The sequence below is a fragment of the Pan troglodytes genome, chromosome X (genome assembly GCF_028858775.2).
Source record: "Pan troglodytes isolate AG18354 chromosome X, NHGRI_mPanTro3-v2.0_pri, whole genome shotgun sequence".
Classification (NCBI taxonomy): domain Eukaryota; kingdom Metazoa; phylum Chordata; class Mammalia; order Primates; family Hominidae; genus Pan; species Pan troglodytes.
Window position 1 is genome coordinate 2,281,734 of NC_072421.2, and position 14,658 is coordinate 2,296,391.

Below are 14,658 nucleotides of genomic sequence, written 5' to 3' on the forward strand. Positions count from 1 at the left end.
GACGATTTACTTTTCTTCGAATTACTTTGTTCAGCTGTGTGTTTTTATTCTGTTTTGTTTTGTTTTGTTTTTTTGAGATGGAGTCTCGCTCTGTTGCCCAGGCTGGAGTGCAGTGGTGCAATCTCGGCTCACTGCAAGCTCTGCCTCCCGGGTTCATGCCATTCTCCTGTCTCAGCCTCCCGAGTAGCTGGGACTACAGGCGCCTGCCACCATGCCCGGCTAATTTTTTGTATTTTTAGTAGAGACAGGGTTTCACCATGTTAGCCAGGATGGTCTCGATCTCCTGACCTCATGATCCACCCGCCTCGGCCTCCCAAAGTGCTGGGATTACAGGCGTGAGCCACCGCGCCTGGCCCAGCTGTGTGTTAATAGAATGAAAACGCTGCTTTGTGCAAAAAACACTAGCTAATAATATAGACCCTTAGTTCCACGAGCATTTTCTACCTTGTATTCCTTGGTGCAAGGACTTAACAAATTATTTGGCACTTGTACAAGGGCATTCATATAAAGAGGCAGCAGCTTAATTTTGCTTGTTTCCCAAGCAATGTGTTCAGGGAGGTCTAGACACAGAGTGGACAGATGAAGGAAAATGACCCAATGAAGACATTTTCCAGGACATGTTCCCTGGCTGTGCTGTAGGGGTGACCACATTTTAGTCTAGTAAGGTTGAAGATCAGAGCTGAATACTGCTGAAACTTGAGCGTCCTAAAAATTCCCTGTTAAAGGTATCTCATGGAGAGATCCAGGTCTCACTACATGATTTGAAAATGGTCTTATTTGGAGGAATCAAATTAATCAGCTCACAACAAGATGCTTGTATACTTGTGGTGTTGAGACCTCAGTGATGGATACCTTTTTGTTTTTTCTTTGAGACAGAGTCTTCCTCTGCTGCCCATGCCGAAGCGCAGTGGCAATCACATAGCTCACAGCCCCCTTGAACTCCTGGGCTCAAGATATCCCCTCAACTCAGCCTTCTGAGTAGCTGGAACCACAGCTCTGTGCCACCACAGCTGGCTGATATTGTAATGGTGAGATCTTCATCTGTACAAAAAAAAAAAAAAAAATAGCCAGGTGTGATGGTGCACACTTGTAGTCCCAGCTACTTTGAAGGCTGAGGTAGGAGGATTGTTTGAGCCTAGGAGTTTGAGGCTACAGGGAGCCATGATTGCACCCACTGCACTCCAGCCTGAGCAACACAGTGATGTTGCCCAGGCTGGCCTTGAACTCCTGACCTCAAGCAATCCTCCCACCTTGGCCTCCCAAATTGCTGGGATTACAGGTGTGGGCCACCGCACTCAGCCGGTGTTGAATACTTTCTGATGGCAGGTTGAGAAGACATGACTGGTAGAAGAAAAATGTTCCTAGGGCCAACCACATGGGGGCAGACTTTGTTGGGGCACCATGGCAACAGTTCCCAGTGGCAGGACCTGACGTTTCAGGAGCTAGGGAAAAGGGAGGCCATGGAATACAGGTTGAGACGTGGTAAGGACAGTCCCAAATGTTGCCTACCCCAGTTTTGTTCAGCAAAAGTCTCAGTCGTTGATTCCTTTTGTGGGCTGAAGGTATAATTCGGCTTTTTCTGCCCAATATGATGTTTGTGAGATTCATCCATATCATCCAGATGTAGGAGCCTCCTGGATTTTACAGCTCAGGGTATCTTGGGGAACTGGAGGCAGAGCTTACTCTTGTTAATAACTAAAATCATAACAGTGATAGTTGACATTTACCCAGCTCTTGCAGTGTCTAAGGGGCTATCCCAAGAGTTTCCTTTATGTGCGTTGCCTCGTTTAATTTTACAGCCTTCTCATCATGGTTACGCCATTATTATCTGAAGTTACAAGTGCACAAACTGAGACCTAGAGGGTTTCAGGACTAGCTGTGCATGCCTGGAAAAGTTTATGACAGTTCTGGGTTTGCAGCATCACTCAGTGTGGCTGAGAGCTTGTAATCAATCACCAGGCTTCTGCCCACAGGAAGCAAGCAGGGTGAGGATGGACTGGGTTCCTGGTTATCTTGATTCTGACTCTTTGATAGTAATTAGACACACATCTAGCTGAGGTGCCATCAGCCCTGTTGTTTCCTGAGGTAGCTTTGATGCTGATGGTAGGGTCGGCTTTTCAACTGTGCCTTTGCAGCCCTTGGAATAAATTTCATTGTAGGAAGCACTGAGTCACCATCTTCAAAGCAGGCAGCAAAGACCTTCAGAGCTGCTCCAGGGAACGCAGACAGCTCAGCTAAGTTTGTTTACCTTCTGGAAATGTCAGATTTGGAGGTTCATTGCATTTGTCAGGGGAGCAACGTGCCTCTGTTTGACATCGCCTCACCCTGCCGTGCAGCTATGCTTCTCTTCTCTGCTCCTGAAGGTCTCAGACAGCCAGGCTGCAGTCCAAGTGTCACCCCTTAATTTCAGCAGGCAGGCTGTTCTCCCGTGTCAGGGAACAACCTGAGTTTCAGAAAAGTGTCAATTTTGTGCTGCCGAGGAAGAATTTGGGCTTAGGCAAATTGTAAGGTCATAGCAGATGCAAGCCCCAAATTTAGTTCCGAATCGTGTTTTAATTATGATTTCAGGCAAATGTAACACATTGAAATATGTGACGAGTGTAAACGTAGTCATACCACCTACATTGGGGAATAACTTGTCCTGCAGCATTTTGGGGTGGGGAAGAGGGAAATTCCCAACATTGTGTTAAAATAATATCCTACATAAGAATACAGAATTAATCAACTGAAATGCTAGATTTGTTTTGGTTTTACTCCAAAGACTAGTTAGACATACTCATGACACAAGAGTCACATAGTCTACTTTTGAGACTTAAAAAGAGAAACTAGAAGCTCAGAAAGCAGACTTTGGCGTTAAGCATTGGGTAAGTGGGAAGAACAGGGAGAAGAATGAGTTTCTATCCTTCATCCGTCTTTGTTCTGCTGCCTGTAAGCCCAGTTCATCTGTTGTTGTTGTTTTTTTCCCAAGGGGATCCGGTACCGAATGCAGCATCTACCAACCACAGGCACTGGATGTAACTATGCTTTGGTGAGCTTTCTTCTTGGGAAAACATGAAGAAATCACAGGCATTATTACTGTGTCTGCGAGTGTTGCTGGCAGGGCTGGCAGTGAGACCCTTCGCTGTCTCGGGAGATCACACTGGTCTCTGTTTTAATTCGCTTAATTGTGCACTAAAGCTTCTCTTTTCCTTGCTGGTGCTTGTCCTTAGTTTATCACACGAGGGAATTAAGATTCATTGGTTGGCCGGGTGCGGTGGCTCATGCCTGTAATCCCAGTACTTTGGGAGGCTGAGGCAGGCGGATCACGAGGTCAGGAGATCGAGACCATCCTTGCTAACACGGTGAAACCCCGTCTCTACTAAAAATACAAAAATTAGCTGGGCATGGTGGTGGGAGCCTGTAGTCCCAGCTACTCAGGAGGCTGAGACAGGAGAATGGCGTGAACCGGGGAAGGCAGAGCTTGCAGTGAGCTAAGATTGCACCACTGCACTCCAGCCTGGGCAACAGAGCAAGACTCCATCTCAAAAAAAAAAAAAAAATTCATAGGTAAGGAATGCATGGAGGGCTCTTTTATAACGTATGAATGCACAGCATAGATGGAAAGCATTCTTAGATCAAAAGAGCGTGCCCAGGTTATTTCCCCAAATGAAACTACCCATAAACAGACGGAGATCCAGATGGTGACTCACCACTAGCAGCTCCCTGAAGAGCTCCACACACGCCTGCTGACAGTCACCATCCCCCTGCTGCCACCACGGTCTTCTAACGCTGCTGGTAGTTTTGAACGTTTTCATACTTCATGCAAATACATCATATAGAGTAGGTGATTTTGGGGGTTCAGGGTATAATTCAGCCTTTTCTGCCTAAGATGATGATTGTGAGATTCATCCATGTCATGGCGTGTCAATATAGCTGTTTCATTGTCAACGACGTTTAGCATTTTCTTGGGTCAACACATCGAGACTTATTTATCCACTCTGCTGCTGATGGGCATTTCAGAAGTTTCCCATTTGCAGATACTGTCAATCAGGTACCTGGGAGCACTCTCGTCCATAGCATTTGTGACATATGTGTGGCTTGCTAGGGAATTTCTACCCGGGGTGGACTTAGCACACCGTGGTCTGGAGGACTATTTTGAAAAGAATGCTGTAAATTCAGTGAAAAGAGGGAGTGACTGATGACAAAAATCCTCCTATGGCAAAGAAGGTGGTAGTGGGCAGAATCTTCTACAGAGATCATCTCACTCTTCATGCACATCCCCACTAAACTCAGGAGAAACTTGAAAAGGGAAGAAATCTTTGCCCAAGGTCACTGTTGGTAAAAACCTAACATCCTTCCTCCTTCCCTGGATGGCTTGTATTCTAACAGAAGCTCGGATAAATTCTGAAGTAAAGGGTTGGTATTTGATTGAAACCGATTTTGACATGATGTGTGAGTTTTTAAACCTTCCCAGGGGCATTCATTGCCTTAAAATTCTAAAAAAAATTCAGGGCCATCTTAAAAGAGCTGATGGTTATAGACAAATCAGGCCATCTAGCAGAAGCATGAAAGAATGGATGTAAAAATGAAACTCACCTATAGACAAATCAGACCCTCTAGCAGAAACAGGAAAGAATGGATGTAAAATGAAACTCACCTATAGACAAATCAGGCCATCTAGCAGAAGCAGGAAAGAATGGATGTAAAATGAAACTCACCTATAGACAAATCAGGCCATCTAGCAGAAGCAGGAAAGAATGGATGTAAAAATGAAACTCAGACAAATCAGACCCTCTAGCAGAAGCAGGAAAGAATGGATGTAAAATGAAACTCATCTATAGACAAATCAGACCCTCTAGCAGAAGCGGGAAAGAATAGATGTAAAATGAAACTCACCTATAGACAAATCAGACCCTCTAGCAGAAGCAGGAAAGAATAGATGTAAAATGAAACTCACCTATAGACAAATCAGGCCATCTAGCAGAAGTAGGAAAGAATAGATGTAAAATGAAACTCACCTATAGACAAATCAGGCCATCTAGCAGAAGCATGAAAGAATGGATGTAAAATGAAACTCACCTATAAGCAAATCAGGCCCTCTAGCAGAAGCAGGAAAGAATGGATGTAAAATGAAACTCACCTATAGACAAATCAGGCCCTCTAGCAGAAGCAGGAAAGAATGGATGTAAAATGAAACTCACCTATAGACAAATCAGGCCATCTAGCAGAAGCAGGAAAGAATGGATGTAAAATGAAACTCACCTATAGACAAATCAGACCCTCTAGCAGAAGCAGGAAAGAATAGATGTAAAATGAAACTCACCTATAGACAAATCAGGCCATCTAGCAGAAGCATGAAAGAATGGATTTAAAATGAAACTCACCTATAAGCAAATCAGGCCCTCTAGCAGAAGCAGGAAATAATGGATGTAAAATGAAACTCACCTATAGACAAATCAGGCCCTCTAGCAGAAGCAGGAAATAATGGATGTAAAATGAAACTCACCTATAGACAAATCAGGCCATCTAGCAGAAGCAGGAAAGAATGGATGTAAAATGAAACTCACCTATAGACAAATCAGACCCTCTAGCAGAAGCAGGAAAGAATAGATGTAAAATGAAACTCACCTATAGACAAATCAGGCCATCTAGCAGAAGCATGAAAGAATGGATGTAAAATGAAACTCACCTATAAGCAAATCAGGCCCTCTAGCAGAAGCAGGAAATAATGGATGTAAAATGAAACTCAGACAAATCAGACCCTCTAGCAGAAGCAGGAAAGAATGGATGTAAAATGAAACTCATCTATAGACAAATCAGGCCATCTAGCAGAAGCATGACAGAGTGGATGTAAAATGAAACTCACCGTGGCATACTGGAACACTCACTATCTTAGTCTGTTTTTTGTTGCTATGACCGAATACTTAAGACTCGGTAATTTGTAATGAAATATATTTATGACAGTTCTGGAGGCTGGGAAGTCCAACAATGAGGAGCTGCATCTGGTGAGGACCTTCTTGCTAGTGGGGACTCTCTCTGGAGAGTTTTGAGATGGGGCAGGCCTCCAAGAAAAACAACCTGGCTTTTGATCACAGACCTGCTCTTCTGATAACTAACCCACACCTTTGATAACTCATTAATTGATTAATTCATGAAGGGATTAATCCATTCACGAGGGCAGAGCCTCATCTAAACACTCTTACATTGGGGACCCAGCCTCAACATGACTTTTGGTAAGGGCAAACCATATTCTAACCATAGCACTTACAAACCATCTGCTTATGTTGAATTAAATTTAGGTGGTTGAATACACACTCAGAGCTGTGACTCTTCGGTTTGATTTATCTCAGAAAGCTCTCAAAGTCCTCATGCTCTACTGAGCCCTCTCAGTATAGGTGGCATTTGCTACATAGCTGGACACTGAAGTTGGCAGCTGAACTTGGCTAGCAACAGGAGAGAGACTGATGGGTTAGAGTCGTTATGAATTAGTACTGTTTTACATTTGTTAGAAAAAAATTGCAAAACTGAACTATTATTATTAATCTTATCATTATTTTGAGAGGGGGTCCTGCTCTATTGCTCAGGCTGGAGTACAGTGGTGCAATCGTAGCTCACTGCAGCCTCAAACGCCATACTGCAGCTCTGACCATACCACGGCTCCGACCACAGCACAGCTCTGACTATACCCCAGCTCTGACTTTACTGTAGATTGGACTATACTGCAGCTGAGACCATATTGCAGCTCCTGCCACAGCACACCTCCGATCGTACCGCAGCTCTGACTGTACGGCAGCTCTCAGCATAGCACAGCTCTGACTATACCGCAACTGTGACCATAGCACAGATCTGGCCATAGCACAGCTCTGACTCTACCGTAGCTCTCACTATGCTGTAGATCTTGCTATCCTGCAGCTCTAATCATACCACAGCTCTGAGCATAGCACAGCTCTCACTGTACTGCAGCTGTGATCATACCGCAACTCTGACCATATCTCAGCTCTTACCATAGTGCAGGTGTGATCGTGCCACAGCTCTGACCCTACTGTAGATCCGACTACACTTCAGCTGTAACCATCCTGCAGCTCTGTGCAGACCCTACATCTGATCTTCCTTCAGCTTTGACCATCCTGCAGCTCTGACCAGACCCCACGCAATGCTGATCTCACTGCACATCTGACTGCTGCAGCTCTAACCATGCCGCAGGAAGTGAAGGAGACGAGAGAGAGAAGTAAGGCTGCAATGCTGTTTGCGTAGCTTGTTGGCACGGCCGCCAGGAATCTTGGATCCAAAGTTAGGAGTGCTGCTGCTGCTTCTCCCAGGGATGGGTCTGCCTCAGTATCCCTGCAGAGTCAGTCCTGGGGTGTTGGGGCAGCCGTGCACATGTGGTCTCTGTGGCCGGTGTTCCGGTGGGTTTCAGAGCAGCGGCTGAAACTGTCAATGAAACCCCCAATGTCTGACATCTCAGAAGGCTTCTCAGGTCTCCCACATGGCAGCTGTTTTTTTTTCTCTTTAAAATAAAAACTTTTTTTCATCCTTCACTAAGAAATAGCATTTCCCTATACACCTGACCTCAGCAATGTACACCGTACCAAATAATTACAAATGGTAAGTGCTTTTGTGAAAAGATAATCAACATGCCAGATAAGGAAAGAAATACAACATTAAAAAAAAAGAGGCCATAATTGTCCATACATTTGGCAAACATACAAAGAAAATGGACAATACTGACAGGTTTCAGGGTATCGGGCAAAAGGATTCTCTGTTAAGGGTGGAAACTGGTAACATCAACTCTAGATGGCCCATTTACACATTATTTGGAGAGATTAAAAAAGTACCCCTCCAATGAACCAGCAATTCAATGTGTAGGAGTGTAGCCTGCAGGTCGCAGGTGCACAAAGACTGTGTAAAGGGAATTGGCTGCAAAAAGGTATTTATTTGCAAACCATTGGGAATGAGTTGGAATCAATTTATAGGTTGATGGTTAAGGGTTATGTACAGTTGTTGGTTGCCAGCAAGAGAAATAGACTCTAGTTGATTGAAGAAATTTAATAGATATCGGGCAGGTCAGATAAAGGATGAGAAGATTAGGGAATTATAAGCAGAACCCCATGAAGGCTGGTGGATAAGAAGTCCATGTGTATACCTGCCATGCCCCAGTTATACACAGCCTGCTTAGGACACAGCTTTGTTGAATTACCTGTAGACCCCAGACTCTGTTGAAGCATTCTTGCTTCCATCATGAATAACTACTGAACTTTTTCGTTTTCTTACATCCTTTCCACAGAATTGAAGGTCCCTGATAAGACATCTTTGAGGTCAGGCATAAATCATCACTTCACATCTTCACGGCAATGCAACGAACACAAGTATCTGTCTCCTTGGGTCTGTCTAACAAGGAGCAAAGCCTGGCCTCCCACCAGCATCCAGGCAATAGTGGATTCCCTCTCCACAGATGTCAAAAAAGAAACAGATGCTCCCGCAGGTGAAATGAGCTCTGGTCCACAATGCAACACAGGCTGTGCAGAAAATCAAAGAGGAACCAACCCAGAAGTATCCCCCAGGACAAATCATTAAGGGGGAAAAGGCAAGTGGTACAACCCTTTATTTTATGATTCTACTAGGAAAAAAAATAGTGGTGTTCCTTAAAATATTGAGATAACTGGCAGGTAGAATGAACCAAAAACTATTAACAGGGGTTCCCAGGAGAATGGAGGACAGTTGAAACAGGGTGTGAGGTGGAGAGGCATAATTCGTTCTAGTGATCCTGTCATTCCAGCCTTTCCAATGATACTATATTGGTGAATGCATTGCCCAGATAACATTTAAAAAGGTTTTAAGTGGCTGGGCATGGTAGCTTATGCCTGTAATCCCAGCATTTTGGGCGGCCGAGGCAGGCGGCTCACCTGAGGTCAGGAGTTCAAGACCAGCCTGGCCAACATAGAGAAACCCTGTCTCTACTAAAAATACAAAAATTAGCTGAGCCTGGTGGTGGGCAACTGTAGTCCCAGCTACTCGGGAGGCTGAGGCAGGAGAATCCCTTGAACCCGGGAGGCGGAGGTTGCAGTGAGCTGAGATCTCGCCACTGCACTCCAGCCTTGGAGACAGAGTGAGACTCTGTCTTAAAATAAATAAATAAATAAATGCAATCTGTCTTAAAATAAATAAATAAGTTTAAAACATGTTTAACAAGCATGAATACGTATATATGGTCATGTGAGAGTGAGTATACAAGCAGATAATGGTCTGGCCATCTACATAGATAAAACTCTGACCCACAACCTGCCAAGAAAACCAACCCCTTATTCACTGTAACCAGCGCAGGAAGTCACCTGCTGTGTACAAGTCAGACATGCAGGATGTCAGATTACTATCTCCAGCAAACAGTCCAGGAAGGCAAACAATATCTTCAGGCACCATGGGCCCTAAACAAGATTTGATTCATAACCACCAGATTTCCTAATGTTTGCCCCTGATTTAAAATTAGATGGCTGGCCGTGGTGGCTCACACCTGTAATCCCAGCACTTTGGGAGGCCGAGGCGGGCAGATCACGAGGTTAGGAGATTAAGACCATCCTGGCTAACATGGTGAAACCCCATCTCCACTAAAAATACAAAAAAAGTAAACTGGCATGGTGGCAGGTGCCTGTAGTCCCAGCTACTTTGGAGGCTGAGGCAGGAGAATGGCATGAACCCGGGAGGCGAAGCTTGCAGCGAGCAGAGATCATGCCACTGCACTCCAGCCTGGGTGACAGAGTGAGACTCTGTCTCAAAAAAAAAAAAAAAAAAATTAGAAAGCTGAAGAGACACCATCCTAACCAATCCCAGGGGTGCCCCACTTCTCATGAGCCTCCTACAGCTTTAGAATGTGGACAGCCTCTAATTAGGGCATGCCTGCAGTCTTCCTGATTCTCCTATCTGGGGTTCCTGCTTTTACATTTTTGCTAAATGCAAGGGACGGTGGCTGCCTCCCTTGGTATAGCAAGCCCTGGATAAATTGTTTCTTCTTGCTCGCCGTTGGGTGAGCTTCTATTATTTCCATAGTGACCAGTCATCATCACCTTGTCATCAGCAGCATGTCAATGTAGCATGGAAAGTGGGGCTGGTGGATGGAGATGTCTTTTGCAGAGCCAGGGATTCCACGTGGAGCATTTACATTGGGACATTCACTGTTGAGGGTGCTTCCCCTCTCCCCTGCAGACCACCCCCACCAAGGGTCAACCCAAGACCCCCAAGCTCACTTTCTTTCCTCCAGGTCTTCACTCTGATGTCAAGTCGTTTCATCTCTCTGAGTTCCTCTTTATTTGCTAGAAAGGGATCCTGCCCTCCCTTTCCTATGACTCTTAGGTTTGTTCTGTGATAAGGTGATTCAAGGGGTAGACACTGCTTCATAAGCTGACCCACAGTGACTGCTGGAAATGAGAGAGGATGGCTGGGCTCAGTGCTTCATGCCTGTAGTCCCAGCACCTTGGAAGGCCATGGTGGGAGCATTGCTTAAAGCTGGGAGGATCGTTGGAAGCCTGGGCAACATGGCAAGACACTCATCTCTACAAAAATAAAAATAAATTATCCAGGTGTGGTGGTGTGTGCTTGTAGTCCCAGCTACTCTGATGGCTGAAGTAGGAGAATCCCTTGAGCCTAGGTGTTTGAGGCTGCAGTGAGCTAGGATTGCATCACCTCACTCTAGCCTGGACAACACAGTGAGACCCCACCTTCAAAAAAAGAAATTAAAAAAAGAGCTCACCCTTCATTTCCACACCATTGATGTTGGCAGTTGTGATGCTAGAAGTGAAATTGGTCCTGTTCTCTCTTTGCTTTTTGTAAATAATTTCATTTAGACTTGAGAGGGTCTCCTTCTAGCTCCTAGTTTCTTTGTGTATCTGTGTGTGTGTGTCAGAGAGAGAGAGCAAGACAGAGAGAGAGACAAGGATATTTTTCTCTTTTGGTGTTCAGTGGATGGGCGGCCAGGAAGGAGTGTTTGCTGGTTTTCTGGGGAGAGTCAAATAAAAACAAATGTGGATTTAGATAAGAAAGAGATTTGAAAAGACAATTACAGGCTGGGTGTGGTGGCTCATGCCTGGAATCCCAGCACTTTGGGAGGCTGCGGTGGATCACTTGAGGTCAGGAGTTCAAGACCATCCTGGCCAACATGGTGAAACCTTGTCTCTACTTAAAAAAAAAAAAAAGAAAAGAAATAGCCGGGCATGGTAGCACACAGCTAAAATCCCAGCTACTCCAAAGGCTGAGGCTGGAGAATCACTTGAACCTGGGAGGTGAAGTTTGCAGTGAGCCGGGGTCATGCCACTGCACTCTAGCCTGGGCAACAGAGCGAGACCCTGCCTCAAAAACAAAAAAACAAAAAAACGATAAAAGAAAAGACAATTGCAGTAGGGAGATTGCTTGTCTGTAAGATTTGTAAGCATCTCAAAGACTCAGGCAGAAACAAATTTCATTTATAGGGAGAGGCATGTCAGAATAATTGATCAGGAAATACTTTCCCTTGTCGTTTGTTGATTTTTCAGGAGGGGCTGTCCCACGTTCCAACGTACGCGAGGGTATTCAGAGGAGCTGGGGGTGTGTAGGGGAGGAGAAAACTTCAAGTTTGGTCCACAAGCACTTTATTCCTATTGATTGTGGGGATGAACAGGTCAGCTAGACATTTACGAAGGAAAGAAGGAATTTGGAGGCCAGGCACTGTGGCTCACACTTACAATCCCAGCACTTTGGGAGGCCAATGCGGGCGGATCACCTGAGGTCAGGAGTTCAAGACCAGCCTGGCCAATATGGTGAAACCCAGTCTCTATTAAAACTACAATGTTAGCTCGGCCTGGTGGAGCATGCCTGTAATCCCAGCTACTCAGGAGGCTGAGACAGAGTTGCTTGAACCCTGGAGGCAGAGGTTGCAGTGAACCAAGATCACGCTATTGCATTCCGGCCTGGGCAACAAGAGCATAACTCCGTCTCAAAAAAATGAAAAATAAATAAAAATTTAAGGAGAAAATAAAAAGAAAGGATTTGGAGAGTCTGGTCTGGCCTTGCTCTGGAGATCAAGAGGAAGGCAGCCATGCATCTTTCCTAAGTCATGAGAGAAAGGCGGGAGTTTACAGCAAGTCACTTCTCATAACACAAAAAGGTAAGGGGGGTTCAGACTATCCTGGCTAACACAGGGAAACCCCATCTATACAACAAAATACAACAACAACAACAAATTAGTCAGATGTGGTGGTGCGTGCCTGTAGTCTCAGCTACTTGAGAGGCTGAGGCAGGAGAATGGCGTGAACCCAGGAGGCAGAGGTTTCTTCCTTCCTTCCCTCCTTCCCTCCCTTCCTTCCCTCCCTCCCTCCCCTCCCTTCCTTCCCTCCCTCCCCTCCCTCCCTTCCTTCCCTCCCTTCCCTCCCTCCCTCCCCTCCCTCCCCTCCCTTCCCTTCCTTTCTTCCCTCCCTTCCTTCCCTTCCCTCCCTCCCTTCCTTCCCTCCCTCCCTCCCTTCCTTCCCTCCCTCCCTTCCCTCCCTCCCTCCCTTCCCTCCCTTCCTCCCCTCCCTCCCTCCCCTCCCTTCCTTCCCTCCCTCCCCTCCCTCCCTTCCCTTCCCTCCCTTCCTTCCCTCCCTTCCTTCCCTCCATCCCCTCCCTTCCTTCCCTCCCTCCCCTCCCTCCCTTCCCTCCCTTCCCTTCCTTTCTTCCCTCCCTCCCTCCCTTCCTTCCCTCCCTCCCTTCCCTCCCTCCCTCCCTTCCTTCCCTCCCTCCCTTCCCTCCCTTCCCTCCCTTCCTTCCCTCCCTTCCCTCCCTTCCTTCCCTTCCTTTCTTCCCTCCCTTCCCTGCCCTCCCTTCCTTCCCTCCCTCCCTCCCTTCCCTCCCTTCCTTCCTTCCCTTCCTTCCTTCCCTTCCTTCCTTCCCTTCCCTCCCTTCCTTCCCTCCCCTCCCTTCCCTCCCTCCCTTCCCTTCCTTCCCTTCCTTTCTTCCCTCCCTTCCTTCCCTCCCTCCCTTCCCTTCCCTCCCTCCCTTCCCTCCCTTCCCTTCCTTTCTTCCCTCCCTTCCTTCCCTTCCTTCCCTCCTTCCCTTCCTTCCCTCCTTCCCTTCCTTCCCTTCCTTCCTTCCCTTCCTTCCCTCCCCTCCCTCCCTCCCCTTCCTTCCCTCCCCTCCCTTCCCTCCCTCCCTCCCCTTCCTTCCCTCCCCTCCCTTCCCTCCCTCCCTTCCCTTCCCTCCCTTCCTTCCCTCCCTCCCTTCCCTTCCTTTCTTCCCTCCCTTCCCTTCCTTTCTTCCCTCCCTTCCCTTCCTTTCTTCCCTCCCTTCCCTTCCTTTCTTCCCTCCCTTCCCTTCCTTCCCTCCTTCCCTTCCTTCCCTCCCTTCCTTCCCTCCCTTCCTTCCCTTCCTTCCCTCCCTTCCTTCCCTCCCCTCCCTTCCCTCCCTTCCTTCCCTCCCTCCCCTTCCTTCCCTCCCTCCCCTTCCTTCCCTCCCTTCCTTCCCTTCCTTCCCTGCCCTCCCTTCCTTCCCTCCCTCCCTTCCCTCCCTCCCTCCCTTCCCTCCCTTCCTTCCCTCCCTCCCTTCCCTCCCTTCCTTCCCTCCCTTCCTTCCCTCCCTTCCCTTCCTTTCCTTTCTTCCCTCCCTTCCCTTCCTTCCCTCCCTCCCTTCCCTCCCTCCCTTCCCTCCCTTCCTTCCCTCCCCTCCCTTCCCTCCCTTCCCTTCCTTTCTTCCCTCCCTTCCCTTCCTTTCTTCCCTCCCTTCCTTCCCTCCCTTCCCTTCTTCCCTCCCTTCCTTCCCTTCCTTCCCTGCCCTCCCTTCCTTCCCTCCCTTCCTTCCCTCCCTTCCTTCCCTCCCTCCCTTCCTTCCCTCCCTCCCTTCCCTCCCTCCCTTCCTTCCCTCCCTTCCTTCCCTCCCTTCCCTTCCTTTCTTCCCTTCCTTTCTTCCCTCCCTTCCTTCCCTGCCCTCCCTCCCTTCCCTCCCTTCCTTCCCTCCCTTCCTTCCCTCCCTTCCCTCCCTCCTTTCCTTCCCTCCCTTCCTTCCCTCCCTCCCTTCCTTCCCTCCCTTCCTTCCCTCCCTTCCCTTCCTTTCTTCCCTCCCTTCCTTCCCTTCCTTCCCTGCCCTCCCTTCCTTCCCTCCCTCCCTTCCCTCCCTCCCTTCCTTCCCTCCCTCCCTCCCCTTCCCTTCCTTCCTTCCCTTCCCTCCCTCCCCTCCCTCCCTTCCCTCCCTCCCCTCCCTTCCTTCCCTCCCTCCCTTCCCTCCCTCCCTTCCCTCCCTTCCCTCCCTCCCTTCCCTCCCTCCCTTCCCTCCCTTCCTTCCCTCCCTTCCCTTCCTTTCCTTTCTTCCCTCCCTTCCCTCCCTCCCTTCCCTCCCTTCCCTCCCTTCCTTCCCTCCCTTCCCTCCCTTCCTTCCCTCCCTCCCTTCCTTCCTTCCCTCCCTTCCCTCCCTCCCTTCCCTCCCTTCCCTTCCTTTCTTCCCTCCCTTCCCTTCCTTTCTTCCCTCCCTTCCTTCCCTTCCTTCCCTCCCTTCCTTCCCTCCCTTCCCTTCTTCCCTCCCTTCCTTCCCTGCCCTCCCTTCCTTCCCTCCCTTCCTTCCCTCCCTTCCTTCCCTCCCTTCCCTCCCTCCCTTCCTTCCCTCCCTTCCTTCCCTCCCTTCCTTCCCTCCCTCCTTTCCTTCCCTCCCTTCCTTCCCTCCCTTCCTTCCCTCCCTCCCTTCCCTCCCTTC

At 48.0% G+C, this 14,658-nt stretch overlaps 1 long non-coding RNA gene across 1 annotated transcript in view; it reads left to right on the plus strand.

Moving 5' to 3' along the window:
* The window catches only part of LOC134809347 (uncharacterized), a 112,419-nt gene that overhangs the window by 83,916 nt on the left and 13,845 nt on the right, over window positions 1-14,658 (plus strand). Inside the window, exon 3 of the long non-coding RNA XR_010154841.1 lies at window positions 8,264-8,563. This is a non-coding gene — a long non-coding RNA (uncharacterized LOC134809347). The remainder of the gene's footprint in view (window positions 1-8,263; window positions 8,564-14,658) is intronic.